Source organism: Hyposmocoma kahamanoa, unplaced genomic scaffold (assembly GCF_003589595.1).
Source record: "Hyposmocoma kahamanoa isolate Upper Pololo Valley unplaced genomic scaffold, ASM358959v1 94, whole genome shotgun sequence".
Taxonomy (NCBI): Eukaryota; Metazoa; Arthropoda; class Insecta; order Lepidoptera; family Cosmopterigidae; genus Hyposmocoma; species Hyposmocoma kahamanoa.
Genome location: NW_020654878.1, coordinates 8736658 through 8754105, shown reverse-complemented (window position 1 = coordinate 8754105; position 17448 = coordinate 8736658). Strand labels below are relative to the sequence as shown.

General features: G+C 34.9%; 1 protein-coding gene across 2 annotated transcripts in view; it reads left to right on the top strand.

The window, feature by feature from the left end:
• Positions 1 to 16796: 16796 nt before the first annotated feature.
• Positions 16797 to 17448, top strand: part of LOC113237756 (homeotic protein Sex combs reduced) — a 52301-nt gene continuing 51649 nt past the window's right edge. For both annotated transcript variants that reach the window (XM_026474393.1, XM_026474392.1), the window contains exon 1: positions 16797 to 17130. The gene's annotated coding sequence lies outside the window, so the exon portion shown is untranslated. The remainder of the gene's footprint in view (positions 17131 to 17448) is intronic.

The window sequence follows — 17448 nt, the reverse complement described above, 5'->3', positions numbered from 1 at the left end:
ATTATATCAAATGTACATAAGAATACATAATATTAAGTAAATGATGATACACTAATACTTACATATAAAATATATACTAAAATGAAGGTGAATATATAAGGTTATAAAAAATATATGACTGCAAACAAATATTTTGTCAGCTCTAATCTGAGGAGTCTGAATAATCTCAAGATTTCAAAAAGAAAGAAAAAGGTAAAGTGGCAGTACTTCCCTGCACGAACCCTTTCACGAGGACCTCTACTGCTGTTATACTGAGAAAATTATAATACCAAATAGTACACCCACGTAATTTCAAGTATGTCCATGGCATTTAATAAAGGGAACAATACCAAATATGCTATAATATAAACAAAACAACGAGAATGCGAACACTGCGCCCTGGTGCTCAGGATACTCGTATCGCTTCCCATTTTCATAAATTGAAATTAAAATTAACATTGCAATCGTCAACTTCCGTAACACCCGAATGACCGTAAAGCTTTAACTTTGTAAAAAGTACAGTTTTCGCGATTGTTACTCAATGGAAATGAAACTATTTTTTTCGGATCTAAACAAGTAAGTAGATATATTTTTTAAACAAACCGTATATTTCTATTTGAACAAACAAATATACACTGATAAATATAATCATCGAGCTGTAGAAAAAGACAACCGACCATATTCGGCTACCTTCGGATTTGTAGAGCGCTGCTTCATTGAGGAAGTTGATTAACGACTGATAAATTACTAATACAATGTCACACCGGTATGAGTGACAGAGTCAATGCTCTACAAAGCCGAAATCAGCCGATCTTAATATAGAAGCAACATCGTGGTCTGATTGAACAACCGACTTTTCAACTACAACTTTGCTAAGTACCTATGCATATGTGTTGAGTTTAGTGCAAATACTTTCTGATTGTGTTTTCCAGCTAATTTTGTCATCAATCTGTATACCTAAAAACTTTGTTATATTCGTGTCTTCGAAGTGCTCGGATTCTATCAATCTTTAGAAATTGTTATTTATTTCATTTTTTTAATATATCACACATTAAGAATGACGATAACGTCCTTGTACAAAATCCGGATTTTTTAATTTATAACGCCCTCTTAGATGTGAGAGTACGAACTTTATAACGCAAAATTTAGACTAATATAGTTTTTTTTTATAACATCAAGAGACGGGACGAATAAGTGGTGCGCCTGATGGTAAAACGCCTGTCCATAGCAGTTACAGTGTCACTCAGAGCTTTAAATTTAAAAGATCTGAGGGGCACTGCCACTGCGCCCGTCACCCTGAGACATAAGTTGACAAGTCCCACGTGCCTATAATTTTATAATTTCACCAGCACTCTTAACTTTCAAAACCGGAACACAATAATGCCGACGTTACTGCTTGGCGGCAGAAATAGGTAAGGTGGCAGTACTTCCCTAGACGAACTCTTTCACAAGGAGCTCTACTGCTACATAAATATAGGATAGGATTGCTGAAACAGATCTACGCGGGATACACCACATGAAGAGCTTTATCTTTTTATTTACGAAGTTTGAAATTACATTCAATGACATAATTTGTTTTTATGAATCCTTTGACGATATTACGTAATGAGAAAAGTAAATTTACATAAAAACTAAACGTAATTCTCAAAAAATACCTTTATTTTATTGTGGTACCTAGGTGAAAGTTAGTATAATTATACTTCGAAAACTAAGTAGGTTCCTTTTATCGTAGCTGAAAACCGCATTCAAAATCTTTATTAAATAAAAAGTTGAAGTCATCACAATTTTCGGAACTAATTGCTCATTTCTCAAAATCGAATGTTTTGCATTGTGTCACCCGTCATCTTCAGTGTGCATATGTGAGTGTACAATCGTCCACAGAGTACCATTGGATGATGTGATGCTTTAGGCAAGTCATTAATACACATTAACTTCTGTATAATGGATAAAGTAGGTACTTTTTAATTAAATGTCAAATACGTAGTTCAATAACATCACACGCTGTCAGCAGCGAGTGTTTAGCACAGTATTAGCAGGTCGGGTGTCGAAGGGCGACTTGTGAACGTTTGACAAGGGACGACAGCTTGACTAATGGTGTGACGTTACTTTCCTCAAGACGCCCGAGTACAGTTCGCACCCTAGCTGTAATAAGGCCACATCCGCAAAATGACATCTTTTCAGGAGAGAGGTTTAAAGATTCTACAAATAAAATTAGTCGACAACTTTTTTATACTTAAGGCGAAGTATTTCCACGAGAGCCTATATTTTAGGAGGTGAGGTAAGAGAGGTCACCCCGCGCGTCACGCAATCCACGCGTTGAAAATTAATATGAATAAAATAAGAACAAGTGGAGAAAATTTAACACAGTTCCGACTTTGATAAACGCCCGATGGCAACGGCCGGGCAGCGGGCGGCGCAGCGCGTCGTTAATCCCCTTTACGGCAATTTAATAATTATAGGGTTTCAGATGAAAACCAAAACTTAGCCGATTCTCTGTAGTACTTAAAGAGAAGACTTCAGTATCAGTAGCGCTCCTTGTGAAAGAGTTCATCCAGAGACGTACTGCCACCTTACCTATTCCTGCCGCCAAGCAACAATATCAGCATTACTGCGTTCCGGTTTAGAAGGGTGCTGGCGAAATTACAGGCACATGGGACTTGTCAACTTATGTCTCAGGATGACGGGCGCAGTGGCAGTGTCCCTCAGATCTTTGCGATTTAAAGCTCTGAGTGGCACTGCAACTGTCATTGACAGGCATGTAGCTTACTGTCAGGCGCACAACTTATTCGTCCCGTCACTCGACATTACATAAAAAAAATATCTCCATATGAAAGTTAGATATTTTATTCGTTTTAGTTTTTTATTTTAGCCTGATTTTAGGATTTTATATAATCGGATAAAGTACATCCTTTTGTGTAACGAATTAGCACGTAATTTAGAAAATATCCTGACGTGTATCGTATATTTTTTGTATGAACGTTATTTAGTAGACGAAATACATAAACCATTTGATCTGGCAAAATAGTTTTTCCCACTTCTCCTCCAGTGACTCGTCTTAAATAGGAGAGTTATAAATTATCACATCGATGTAATTTGTTTAATGTAGTTGTTATTATTTTTATGACTTGATGTGCTAAAAGCACTTTTGACGTGTGATTACATGCGGCATTTATTGTGTAAGGATACGGTAGATTTGGATCTAAAAGCTGGCTTATTAGTAAAACTGTAATGGAAATTAAAGTTGAATATTTGCAATTGAATTGTTTGTTTTATTTGTCAATACCTTAAAAAATTACGCTTTTTACGATTATACATAGTGATATGTGGTGTAGAAAAAAGATGAATACCTAAAATGCACAGCGGAACACTAGTGATATTCCCAAAGCCTTGGTTTGATTTGAAAAAAAATGTGCACTGTTTTTTTTTTCATAAATTTCTTACCAGTACAGATTCGAGTTGCTCGTGGTTTAAATTTTTTTCTTGTAAAATCTGAAATTTTGGTTGAAAAGTTTTTGAAAAAGTGAAATTTGAAACACAATGGTTATTTGTTATATGCATTGCTGCAAAGTTGTTGTTTGACGCGTGTGTTGAACGCGTTTGTATTGAAATCTGAGCAAGTGAAGGCGCCTAACGTTCAAAAATAGAACCCTGAGCGTAGCGAGGGTTTCAAGGCACGAGACGCAAAACAACTTTGCTGCCGAGCGAAACACACAACTTTTCACCTCACTATAGCGAAGAAAATGGTAAATGAAAGAAAAACAGTTGAACTATCACATATCAGTTTTAATAAGAAAAATTAGTTATTGTCAATTTAATTTCAACAATAATAAGAATAAAATGTACCACGGTTTTATATTACATAAAAATAATGTACGACAAATAGCGTAGTTGAAAGTATCATTATGTTTTTTTTTCATCGAAAGAAAAACTTAGATGCACCACAGTCCATCGTCAAGTTCGAATTTCAAAAAGCTTTTTCACGCTGTCGAAAAAACGCTTTCGCGCGCAGATTTCTAATGAGAAATAAAGCCTTTCCGAGCTAGTGAGGTGAAGAAATGAAATTCCTCTTGTATCTATTTTTTCAATACAGTTTCAGTAAGGTTGAAATATTTGTCGATGTTAAATTTATTAATCTAATTGCTACTTTATCTATATCTAATTCGTATTTATTTTATTAAATATTAACGTTATTATTTTATATTCTCACTTTTTAGTCCGCTAAGCATGGCGGAGTATGTAGTAATGGGATACTTTTTTATAAACAGTCGTGTAGTAGGTAGAGCACGTCTTTGTATCTTTAATAACATTATAAAATTAATTTACGTGATTTGGATACTTAAGTAATAATAAAAAATTGGGTTATCTCTGAGCTTTGCCTTTTATAATTTTGTTTTCTTATGAAAAACGGCCAAATCGGACGTTTCTGAAAGAACGTCCACCAAGTAATTATTGAACAGCGCCATCTGTGTCGCAATTGCCACGGTTGCAGAGCATCGTGCGTCAGACGACAAAGTTTCTACATGGCGGCGCCACTTGCTATATTAGATACATCAACTGAAATATTAAAAACTTTATCTAGTACATACTAAATTCAAAGTAAGCCCAATGTTAAAAGTAAAATGTTAAATTGAAACTCATTGGCTATGTTTCAGTTCTGATGGACATTAGTGATCTTCGAAATTGTACAGATAGCATTTAGTAATTCGTTCTGAACGTAATAATAGTAGAAATAATGTGATCGACCACCATACCAAATACCTGGTCTCAAACTAGGGAATTCCCTACCAAAGCAAAGGTATTTACTCCGCGGCATTATCCAAAAGACCCAGATTAGAACCAGCTTACATCAGTTCGTTTCTAATGATCCCAGGAGTCGAGTCCAAGACCTTCTCATCTAGCAACCAAAGTGCAAACTGCTGCGCCACTGAAGTCATCAAACGTTAGGATGACTACCAGTTAAACGATTAAGGTGACTGTTCCGTAATATTTGATTTTTGGTTCGTGACTTAGATAATCATAATGAACTAAAAATCAAATACTGTGTGAAAATCGTGATGGTTTAAATCAACCTATTTGTACGTATATGCCATACATCCCACTGTTGGGAACGGGTCTCCTATCAGGCGAGGGTTTACGACATAGTCCGTCACGCTGGCCTAATCCGGATTGAGGACTCCAAACATTTTCCAAGGGCTGTGAACCTTGTGAATGAAAGAAGAAGGTGTGAAAGAAAAGGTGACCTTATTACTCAGTAGCAATTTCTTCTAGGCAACGTTTGGATAGATTATTTGGAGATGGGAAAATAACTTCTACTAGGCAGTATTTTAAGTAAATTTAGTAGCAGTAGAGCTCCTTGTGAAAGAGTTCGTCCAAGGAAGTACTGCCACCTATATCTGCCGCCAAGCAGCAATGTCAGCATTATTGTGTTCCAGTTTTGAACGGCAAGAGGGCTGGTGAAAGTACAGGCACCTGGGACTTATCAACTTATATCTCACGGTGACGAGCGTAGTGACCTTCTGATCTTTGCTATTTAAAGCTCTGATTGGCTCTGGAATTGTTGTGAACAGGCGTGTAGCCATCAGGCGCACGATTTGTTCATACCGTCACTAGGTAGGTAATATAAAAAAAATACACCACACACATTTACGTATTTAGAGGAACACTAAAATAGGTTGTTTTATTATAACAATATTCCTATGAACTACTGGTTACATAGCAGAACGTTTAATTTAAAAAAAGAGTAGCTTCAATTGTCTTTTCATTTGAATTAAACGTTCTGGTATTTATACAAAATAAATAAAATCGGCTTTATTTGACATGAAAAATACATAAATTTCAAACATTAAACAAAAAACAAAAAAATTCAAAATAAAATTAAAAAAACATGTTAAAAGGGTTCATTACTCAGCATCTAAGGACTATGCTAATTACATAGCCCTCGCTGTAATTGTGTCATTGCCCATCATAAATTGGAACATCATAAGTGATATATATGTTTAGGTACAAAAAAATTAAAATTCAAAAATAGTAGACAATCAGGCACTAAATAAATATTAAAGTATCGGCACGCTATAATGGCCGTTTGACGTTTGTTCGCTCAAGTTTCGTATTAATTCATAACTACGTTGAAAAAGCTAATTGATGTAAGTATTTTGTTGTCAATAGTGACGTGCAGTAAAATTTATGGATTTACAATTTTACAGCACAACTCGATATTTGTTTATCGAACTTCGAAATTTAAAAAATGAAATCTAATACGATCGCCACTTATAGGATCGCTGCACATCTTCTGCCTCCGGCAAACTCGCGTCAAAGCTCAACGCAAAACTAAGCAGTTTCGAATTCACGATATATTGAGTAAATATTATTATTTTCGTTTTATTAAAACTTTTTAATCTGCTACCCCCTGCAATACTAGTTATAAATTTAAAAACTTATAGTTGCGACTCGCATTTGATTACATTTTTTTCGATAATGAATTGAGTTTTGACCTCACTATTGTAATCTGTCAAAACGGCCATCATAGAGTGTGGGCGCTGTAGTGACCAGCGATCCATAAGGACGTTGTTATCATAATTCAACCTTTTTTAGCTTTCTGTCTAATATCTATCTATGTTCACAAATATGTTTAATTCCAATAATATATATTTCTTCTTCTTATTCTATCGGTGGTATATTAGTTCTAGCACATTATTATTAATTATTGCGGCCCAGAACTTAATCACGCAATCCAATTCACTAGCAGCCGCCATTACATCGTCAAGCATGCAGGTTTTAGGCCACTCAGGCTACAATGTGAAGTGGTACATTGTCAGAATATATAATAGATATGATAGTAGGTATAATATAAATAATATATGATAGTAATATTAGAAATTTATTATTAGGAACTATTACAGAAAAAGAAAGTAGTAAGTATACAACGGACCACAACTAAACTATTAGCAAAGTGGAAAATTTCCCAGTCGCAAAACAATTTTGTTTTCAAGAGGCGATTGTAAGTTTCAACATCCTTTGTTTTGCTTATATTTTCTGTTTGTGATCTTTGTATAATAAAAATATTATCTAGCCTTGTAACGGCATTGGTTAACAAGGGAAGAAAGCTGCGTGTTGCCATTGCTGCCCGCCGTTGCCGCAAAAAAAAGCCTTGAGGTGCTAAAGCACCGAATTCGCTAGCCATAGAATGTATAAGCATATTCATATAATTTTAAAATGAAACAATAGACCTTTAAACACACACAAATTGTGATCCGATTTGAAATCCCTTAAAACCTGCAAAAAACACACATCCTTTCAGGAAAATAACTCTAAACCCGTCCATTCACTTCGCTTTCCGCTATCTTAGTCTTTTATTTAACCACCTCTCCAATACCTTTCAGTGTTGCCATTTTGTTTTCTTTTAATTACACCCAAATCGAATCCGTAACTGATTTATTTAAATTTTATAATTATTGCAAGTTGTAATAAAGGGTTTAAAATAAATAATTGATCATATATTAAAGCTTTTGCTTACAAATATGTGAACACTCTTTTATAAAAAACGTACCTCTCGTCACTTAAATGACGTTCAAATTTGCATTTTGAATAGTGACTGCTTGTCTGGCTTTACTCTGTGACTCAGTGTACCAAGAGTTTAGTGTTATATTTCCAGGTGATTTTGTAGCCATAGTAACTGAATCTTATTTTTGAAGCATCCTACTAAGTCCTAAGACTTAACTTTACGGGTTGAACTCCACACGCTTCACGCTTGCTCAAGCAAGAGAGAACTTGATGCCGGTCAAGTTTGCTGACGAAACACGCGTTCCAGTTTTGAAGGGTGTTGGTGAAATTACAGAGACATGGGACTTTCAACTTATGTCTCAGGGTGACGGGTGCAGTGGCCGTGCACCTCAGATCTTTGCGTTTTAAAGCTCTGAGTAGCACTGCAACTGTTATGGACAGGCATGTCGCTTACCACCACGCCTATAGCGAATTCGTCACGTCACTTGGTATCGTAACATATAAACACGCGTACTGGAGCATTCTGACACGTGAGATCCAATCATAATGGACAATACGATGATTGTCTAACAAACATCGTATGTCATGGAAAAGAAGGAATGAATTCCAACAGGAATATGTAGCACGTTAAAACCAATTCCGCCACTAAATGAAAGTTTTGTTTTTTTTTTTAATTTTAACTTGTTTTCAGTAAGTCACTTTAAACGCTATTTCCGAAAAGTGTACTTTTTCGTTTAGTGGCGATATCGGTTTCCAATTTCTGGTTTACAGCAAAAAGAATACCTATCACAAAAAATAATACACTATTACAAGATAATTATGTACGTTAACTCTGAAAGAGCGTAACGTGGCGTATGAGAGCTGGTGTTCGTCAATGACTTAAATTAACCAACATCCTTAACTTCACTTTTAAACCTACTAACTAGAAAATTTAAAAAAAAGCAATAAATGAAAGATTTATTATTTATTAAGTAAATGAATAATACTTAATAATTACAATGTAAGAGACGAGTTTGTTACGTGTGTTCATGTGTGTCTGTCTGTGTGTGCTTGTGTGTCTATGAGTGATAGAGAGATTCTCCAAGGTATTAATTGACTTATGTCATAATTTTGTTATAGCATTATAAAATGCTTATGCAAAACTAGTGTTGGGTCTTGAAAAAACATTAACACTACAAAAAACAAATATTTTTCAGGAAAAAATTCTGACTATTTTTCCAAATTTGTACACTCCTGAATTTGAAGAGTTTATTGAATTTTTTTTTTTAATGTCAAGGGACAGGACGAGCAAGTCGTGCGCCTGATAATAAGCTACACGCCCGTCCATAACAGTCACAGTGCCACTCAGAGATTTAAGTCGCAAAGATCTGAGCGACACTGCCAGTGCGCCCTTCACCCTGAGACATAAGATGATAGGTCCCATGTGCCAGTAATTTCACCAGCACCCTTAACCCTTCAAAACCAAAAGACAGTAATGCTGACATTACTGCTTGGCAGAAATAGATATAAGGTGGCAGTACTTCTCCGGACGAACTTTTTCACAAGGAGCTCTACTGCTACTTAAAATAATTAAAATTTATTAGGACAATACTGTTTTGTGTAACATTGTTCAAAGCACATTTCTATTTTTATAATCACCGTGGCACTTATTTCTCGAAGAAATTACAACGTCTTGAATTTTTTTTGTGAATAAGTGACGAGACAAGTCGTGCACCTGGTGGTAAGCGACACACCTGTCCATAACAGTTGCATTGCTACAGAACTTTAAATAGTAAAGACCTGAGGGGCACTAACTACCACTACACTTGCCACTAGTTGAAATATTCCGTAGTATGAAATGTTCCTACCTACCTAATAATTTCAGCAGCATCTTACCCTTCAAAACCGGAACCCAGTAATGCTCACGTAACTGCCTGGCGGCACAAATAGCTAAGGTGACAGTACTACTAAAATGCCGCTAAAAAGATGTTAAAAACGAAATATTTGCACACAACTTACTCTAGCAAGTATTTTAATGAGAATGTAGATTATTGAGACTTATTGGAATTTTATTTAAACAATAATTTTTACGTATTGTAATTTATTTATAATTAACGATTTATTAAGTGTATGTATTTATTAAAAAGTTCATCATTACGTGCGTACACAATAAATGATTTGTTCAAAATTACATGTTATTGAAAAAGGTGGTATTCCCTATAAATTACTTTGTATTTTTCATCTTTTAAACGTCAAAATATATATTGAAACATGTTTACATTAAAAATAATTCCAAAATATGACATTGAAAGTGACTAAATTTTCTTTTGACTTGAGAATCTCTGATACATTACCTATATTAATATATCAACCAAGTTACGCCCAAAAACAACGTCATAAAGATAGTAGCTGCAGTTTAATATCTTTAACCCACAATTATTCTTATCACGTCACCAAGGAGGATCAAAAAGGAAAATTTGTATAATTTCTAAAACTTCTCAACTATAAAAGTCTGAAAGTTTCTTCAAACACATTTACACCCTACCAACTTGATCCGCCAATCACGTGCCGTCATCGCACGCATTTGACCGCGCCCACTGCCTCTGCACTACGCATGCTTCCCTACAAACGCAATTCGGACACCGTTGTCATCTCTTTCACACCTATGAAAAACCCTTGTGTTAGACAGTGATAGCAAATAAATTTGCCATTATGATTAGATGCAAATTTTTTATTCATTTGCAAATTAAGTGTTGCATTAAGTAATTATGTTTCATTGTATTGGATCACGATCGCTTTTGCTTTGCTATTGTTAACTGTGCTACAAAGCAGCTTAGCTGGAAGGTTAGGAAATACCTAGACAATAATATTTTTAAAGAGCTGTAATTGAGAAACCCACATTTCTAAGAGATGCTAATTGTAAACATTGTATGAATGACTTTGTTGCACAATATACTTTGTAATAGGTTACCCATTCAAGGAGATACGTATACATACCTACTTATATAAATATGTAAATAAATAAATATATGTATAGGTATACATACATAGGTGCACAAGTAACTACTATACAATGATAAAGGCTCTAAAAGTAGGTATTGGATTTTATCTTAAAGTCACACTTACTCAATAAGTCCTAAGTTTGAAAATTGAATAAATCCAACTAGAGATTTTGATAATTTTTGAAATTACTTACCTAAATAAAACTAATTTTGCGTACCCAAATAATCACCACATCAAATACGTAACTTATTCAAAGTCTCAAAAACTGTTTCCCATAGCCAATAAAATCATTTTTTTTTCACCAAGGTCTTATCAGAATCCTCAATCTAACTCGACTCGAAATTCGAACGACGTGTTCGAAATTCCAAAACCAACCATATAAAAACATGAAATTTATTACAACAAATTCTTGAACCCGTTTTCTTTAACATAATTAAAAGCCAATAAAATATTGTTTAAATAAACATAATTAGCTATCCTTTTCTTACTCGAAGAAAACGTAACAGATAGAAATAGTCACCCTTAAGTCGTAAATTACGCTAGGTCTAGAGGGATTTCTGTGGTTTTTATCGCCGAGAATAATCAGAATTTTTATTTATAACTGTTAAACACTATATGTTGCTTGGTAAACAAAAAGACGATTCCAGCACTTTCCATATTCCGCAAGCAATGGAAATCTAAACGTAACTTTTTGTATGGATTTCGTAATCAAGGGTATATTTTGAAATATGTGTTGTCGCGTGACCATTTCATTATTAAGGCGTAATAAATTATATGGCCTTATAAAATACGGGATAAAGGTTATAAAGCTAATTTGAAAACAGTAAGGGAGAGGCAGTACGTAAATGTTTCCTAGTTAACGGAAGGAAACAATTTTTCTACCGGTTATTCGCCAATAGCATTTTTGAATTACGAATAGAGATACCCTTGAGAACCCTGAAAGCTCCTGAAATCACCACAATTTTTTTTTGCAGACACTTATAGCCCCACTTTAAAGAAACCCTTAGTGCCATAGACGCACACATAGATAACAAATTACAGCCAAACTCACGAGAGAAAACCTACATTTAGGCCATACAAATATTTCTCAAAATCGAAACACGAAAAATTACTTCTACCTGATAGGGCTTGAACCTGCAACCACGCTGTATCGTAGTGTCGCTCTGCCAACTGAGCTAAAGGTCGAGTTAGGAGATCGACGAAATTCTTCTATATGTCTGTGATAGGTCTTTATATCATATTATATCGTTTTTTCGGCTTACAATGCCGTAAGCGATATCTAGTGAGAGATTTTAGACTTAACCACCTTTTTCAGATTTTGTTTTGGTTGTTGGAGTACTTCTGATGCTATATCACACTTATTTATTACCTTATCAAATTCAAGTTTCATTTCTGGTACGCACAATAGAGACAGTAAGAACCTTTTCACCAAAACCGACACTTAGGACGTTCTTATAGCAAGCGGTATATAGTCGCATTTAAACAAAGTAAGTCAAGCTTGTCATGCTTGTTGACTCTATAGATACCAGAATTGGACAGCAGAGACTTTGCGAATTAGTTGAACACAAATTTAAATATAGCGGTCACCGACCAATCAGTATTATTACTAAGAATGATTATAGTAGGGTAATGTGGTGCAAGAAATGAATGACACTTCAGACGACGTGTCATTCCTTTCTTATGCGTCTGGCGCACCCTGGGCAACAATCGACGAGTACCTTACGCCGATTGGCAAAACTTTTCACCACGATAGCAAGAAATAGGTAGGTAAATAGGTAGGTAAGTGCCATCAATACGATAAAAATGTGGATCAAATCGGTACCAAAAGAACTATAATCACATCAGTAAGTTGCACTAACAATATGCTCGTGCTGCTGGTGCCAAAAAACTCCAAAGTGAAGACAGTGCAGTGACAAACCTAGCGTATGCCATCCACCCGTCAGCAGTTGGACTGCTGCGATGACCTGAAAAGGTTGGTCAGGAGCAGCTAGATGAAATAGATGGGACGGAATATTATTGCTCGCAATATCAAACAGTGGAGTAAGATACACTGAAAAAAGTGATTTATATAAACAATTTGTTCTATAAGGTGATCATGTAGGTAACTTAGTTCCATCTCAGCCCATCCAGCACGATTGCAGTAACATGTTTATGTAAATTACTATCTTATTAAAAATTCGCCACACAAGGTAAAAAACAAAATGGTTGATTTAAATCCCGTTTTTTTCAGTCTATGATGATAAATCAACAACCGATGATTACATCACTAATTGTTTATCAGTAGTGCTCACTTTTAATCCCAAGTAACAACAAGACCAAGAAGTAAGTAGTTACTAGGTCAGTTTTTCGAGTTCAGGCAAACGAAATGCTCTACACCACTCTTTCTTTAGATAAATCTTAAATGTTACTTTTAACAAGGCATAGATGCAGTCCCAGATAAGTTCAATCATTAGAGAGTCAATTAAACGGGGGTTTGAATCACAGGTAATGACGTTCATTCATCTTGCGCACGATTCGGCTTAATTAAAATTAACTGCTAATTACGAGTGTAATGTAGAGAGCCACTAACCGGCGGACTGAGTGAAAAATTGTTGTATTGTTAATTTAGTTTATTACGTTGGACAGGAGGTAGTCACTTGTTTCTTTAATTACAATAGGTGTTGAGAAGTTCTTTTTCGTAAAATTTGAAGAAATACCCCCTTTACAGAGAACTGAGGCATACGCATAATTTCTAAGAATTTGTGCTTTGAGTTACATAGAAATCATACCCAAAAAAACGTACCAAAGTAATCAATGTTGGATTCTTCTAATAGTGAACTGTAGTAGGTCTAGTATATAAGTACAATTTTACTGACACTTAATATTATTCTGTAATGACAAAATTAGTACACACTAGACGTTTCTAATAAAACCAGTTAGCAGAGAGAGGAAAAAAATAGATTATAAAAAAATACCTTTATTTAGCCATAAATAATCAATACAGCTCACAAAATCAGTAAGTTGAAGTGACAATGAGTCAGTCATGTTTCTGTAGACAGCCAATGGACGATGGACAGACTAGTTCTGGAGTGGCGACCACGTCATAGTAAACGTACCTACTTACATTAAGTTTAATAAATAAGTTATGGTGGTATAATTTATTTTAAATCAGGTTATATAGATTTTGAAAAATGCAAGCGGTACAAAGACCGGGACAATTAGAGGCAACCTGAGTTATATGCTGTATCGTATACATTTTGTCGCAAAATCAAACATATTATCTAAGAGTCGTTAATATTCTTATCGCTCACATCATAAAATTTACTGCAATATATATTGTAGGTATATAATATATTTTGCATTACCTGTTTTACCGCTTGACACTTGACAGGTGCTTCAGCAATCGCTGTATTACTTACTAACTACTAAGTTACAATGTGTGGTTTGGTAATGTTGACTTCAGGTTATCTATCTGTCCCCTGACTTTCAAGCTAGACTACACTGTGTTACAAAAGTCAGTGGTTCGGTTATTTAACAACTTTACAAGCAAAGTTACATATGATGCAGTAGAAATATATTATAGAAAAAAACTTAAGGATAATAATTATAGCACAATTAATGTGATAGGACGATGGAGTTACTTTGTAGTTTTGAGAATCTCTTCCACTTTCTAAAACACCTACAGGAATCACAGGGCAAATAGGCGCTTATTGCAATTCAAATTTCGATTATATCAGAAGAGACATACTTTCTGGGAAAGGCAAAGATAGTTTAGGTTTTTACTTTTAAAATTACATTTCACAGGAGGTAAGAAAGTTTTTATAACCTACAACGGCCGAGTGTGGTACAACAACACTTTTCTGAGAAAATATCGGATCGGCAGGAAAGGCAATTTTATAAATTTCATGCCGCTATACATGTAAGTTTACTGGTGGCAAGGACTGCCTGTGTAGAACCCAGCTGAGTAGGTTGTATAACATCATCTTTTCCACCCAAAAAAAGCCCTACTGTGTTCTAGATTTTACGGTCGTGATAGCCAACACAGGAACAGAGGACTTATTTGTCCTACGGCCGGCTACTCAATAAGATTGTTAATACTTCCTTTACATCACAATTGTCATTTGGTTATTACTAAAATAAATAACACACACACTTATAGCCCCGCACTAGGGAAGCCCTGTATCGTCGGTGCTATGGACACACACGTGAAAAACCACAAATTATATACATATGTATATACTTATCAAGTGTACTGCCCCTGATTTTGACAATTCGTATACTATGAAAAAAATTACAGTTAGGTCACTGTTCAATAGGAAAAGTCTCAAAATAAATCAGGATTTCCATTGAAAGATAAGAAAGGCACTCTAATATGAGATTCTCTAATGCTCATGTTATACATTTTGTTTAAACCGACAAATATGACAAATAATAAACGAATAATAAATGAACAATAATTTCGATCTTAACAATAACAATAAGTTTATTTTAGTTTTAGCTATATAGGTACGTAATTTCAGAAACAATAGATATTTTATTTCCCGAATTTTTAACCTGTAATGCGTACCTGTATCATCGCCTCCTTTTTCCGACTCGTATAAAAATTAGGCTCGATTGTTAGTTTGAAACAGTTATCTGTTCATTTTTCAGTACTAGATAAATTTGCGCTTAAATAACAGTTTAGGTTTTGATAAGAATCTAATTGACGGTATTGCTTGGGTTTTCTATTGTTTAAGGCTTTTGAATAAATACTAATCTATACTTCCAATGAAAACTATGGCAACTTCACTGAATTGTAAAAAAAGAAACAAAATTGGAAAAAAAACTGGTCAAAAAATTAAGTTTTCGTAATTTTCATGAATGTATCGAAACATTCTAAGCAGATTGTATTCTTTAGAACTTTGCCAAATCGTTGATTTTTTTTTTAAATTAAATTTCAAGGACATGTTTAGTTTCACCATTGCTACATAATATGTAAAACATACCTACATATAGGTACGAAAAATTACTAAGTATACTAAATGTTTATCGCATACTTACTGATTTTTATATATGGTGGCAATGGAGCTCCTTATGAAAGATTTTGTCCAGGGAAGTGCTACCACCTTATCTATTTCTGCCAAGCAGTAATCTCTCACATCAAAGCTCACATTACTGCGTTACAGTTTTGAAGGTTAAAGAAAGGTGCTGGTTAAATAACAGGCACACCGGCCTTGTTAACTTACTTATGTCGCATAGTGAAGGACGCAGTGGCACTGCCCTTTAGCTCTTTGCGATTGAAACCACTGCTACTGTTATGGATAGGCGTGTCGCTTATTACCAGGCGCACGACTTGTTCGTCCCGTTGGTATTATAAAAAAAAGGTAAAAATAAATATAGGTATCTATGACAAAAACTTTGTATGTATTCTACTCATTTCTTGTGACTTCGAAATTTTAAAACAAACGCATTTTTTATCATTCAGAATATTCCAAAAATGAAACTTTGACAGAAGTTTTAAAACATGTAGCAGTGTTAGAACTATGTCAAATAACGTCTCTGTCCAGTTTACGCCGTGAGACTCCAGTAAGCCCTTTTGAAACAAGAACATTGTTCTAAGAAAACAAATTGCGCTACAAATGATATAATATAAAAATTGTTTTACTTATGTAAAAGTTTCATCGTGTAACGTTAAAAGGAACCGTTTGCATATTTGTGCATTTATGAAGGTCTAGTAAATTTTAAGCAATAGTTTGTTTTATTTAACGTTGACTATTTTTTACACATCAGAGTTGTCAGCTTCGCATATTGTTAAATTCTGACGTATGGGCTACGTCCGTTGGTTAAGACTTTTACTAAGTAGTTTGTGTTATAATTATTCATTACGTTTACATTTGTATTTGTAGTAAAAAATAGACTGTATATCTTTTTACCATTTGCTTCAGAACAAAATATGTTTACGTCGCTGAGGTCTTATTTTTCATATCTAATATTTATTTTATCTTAAAAAAAATATTCATAACAAAAGGGAAACGACGGAAAACAAATAAACCAAACGACCTCAAAAATAACAAAAACAAAGTGGCTCACGTTACATCAATGCCAAAACTAAAAGTTCCACAACATTACAATCATTAACATCCATAATCATCAATCGGTCCATTGAAATCGGATACGTACGTGGTGTTCCGTGTACCCTAATTACGATAATCGCACAGGCGATGGCGGGAGAATAAGCGGGTGTATAAGCAGAGCGGGAGCGGGCGCGCACACGTGGCGGGCTCAGGTGCGCCCCGCCCCCCGCGCCCCGCCCGGCACTAGTCGCGCTTGACGCGCCGTCAACTCGACCGTCGACCGCTCACCTCTTCGTCAGACGCGCGCTGCACTCGACGCTCGAAAGCCGGGAAAACACGAGCCGTTTTCCGCCGCGACGATACGCATCGAAGTTTACGGAATTCGAACGCATTTGAATTGCTATTTTGAAGTTTTATTTTTTAAATAAATAACCAGTAATTTTCAAAAAGTTGTTCAGCATTAAAACTTAAAATTCTTTTTTTTTTAATTTTTCAAAGATTGCTATTTTGTGAAAAGTGTTTGGAAAACTTAAGTTGTGGGATGTTTGTGATTTGTCTTCGACTCTTTTGGTTGTGATTTATTTTTAAACGATAAAGTTGGCTGTTATCGCAGTTGGGTCACTCTCAAAAGTCTGGAGTAAGTATTATTATTTTAAGTGCGTATTCGTATTTTCATTGAAAATTATATTCCATTGATACATTTATTCTGCTGGAGATGCGATGTCATAAAATCAAAGCGTATCGCCGTAAATCTCTCTGGCCGGTGTGGATTGTAACTGTCCACTTGACACGGAGCATTAAAAGTTATCCACACAGCTTTAAATATTAACAGGCAATTAAACGAAATTTAATATCACATAAAATGTATATTTATTGAGTTTAAAATTATTTTTAATGATTCGGAAGCTTCTGTATTATCTTCATTCATTTATTGTTCCTTTGATATCACATATCA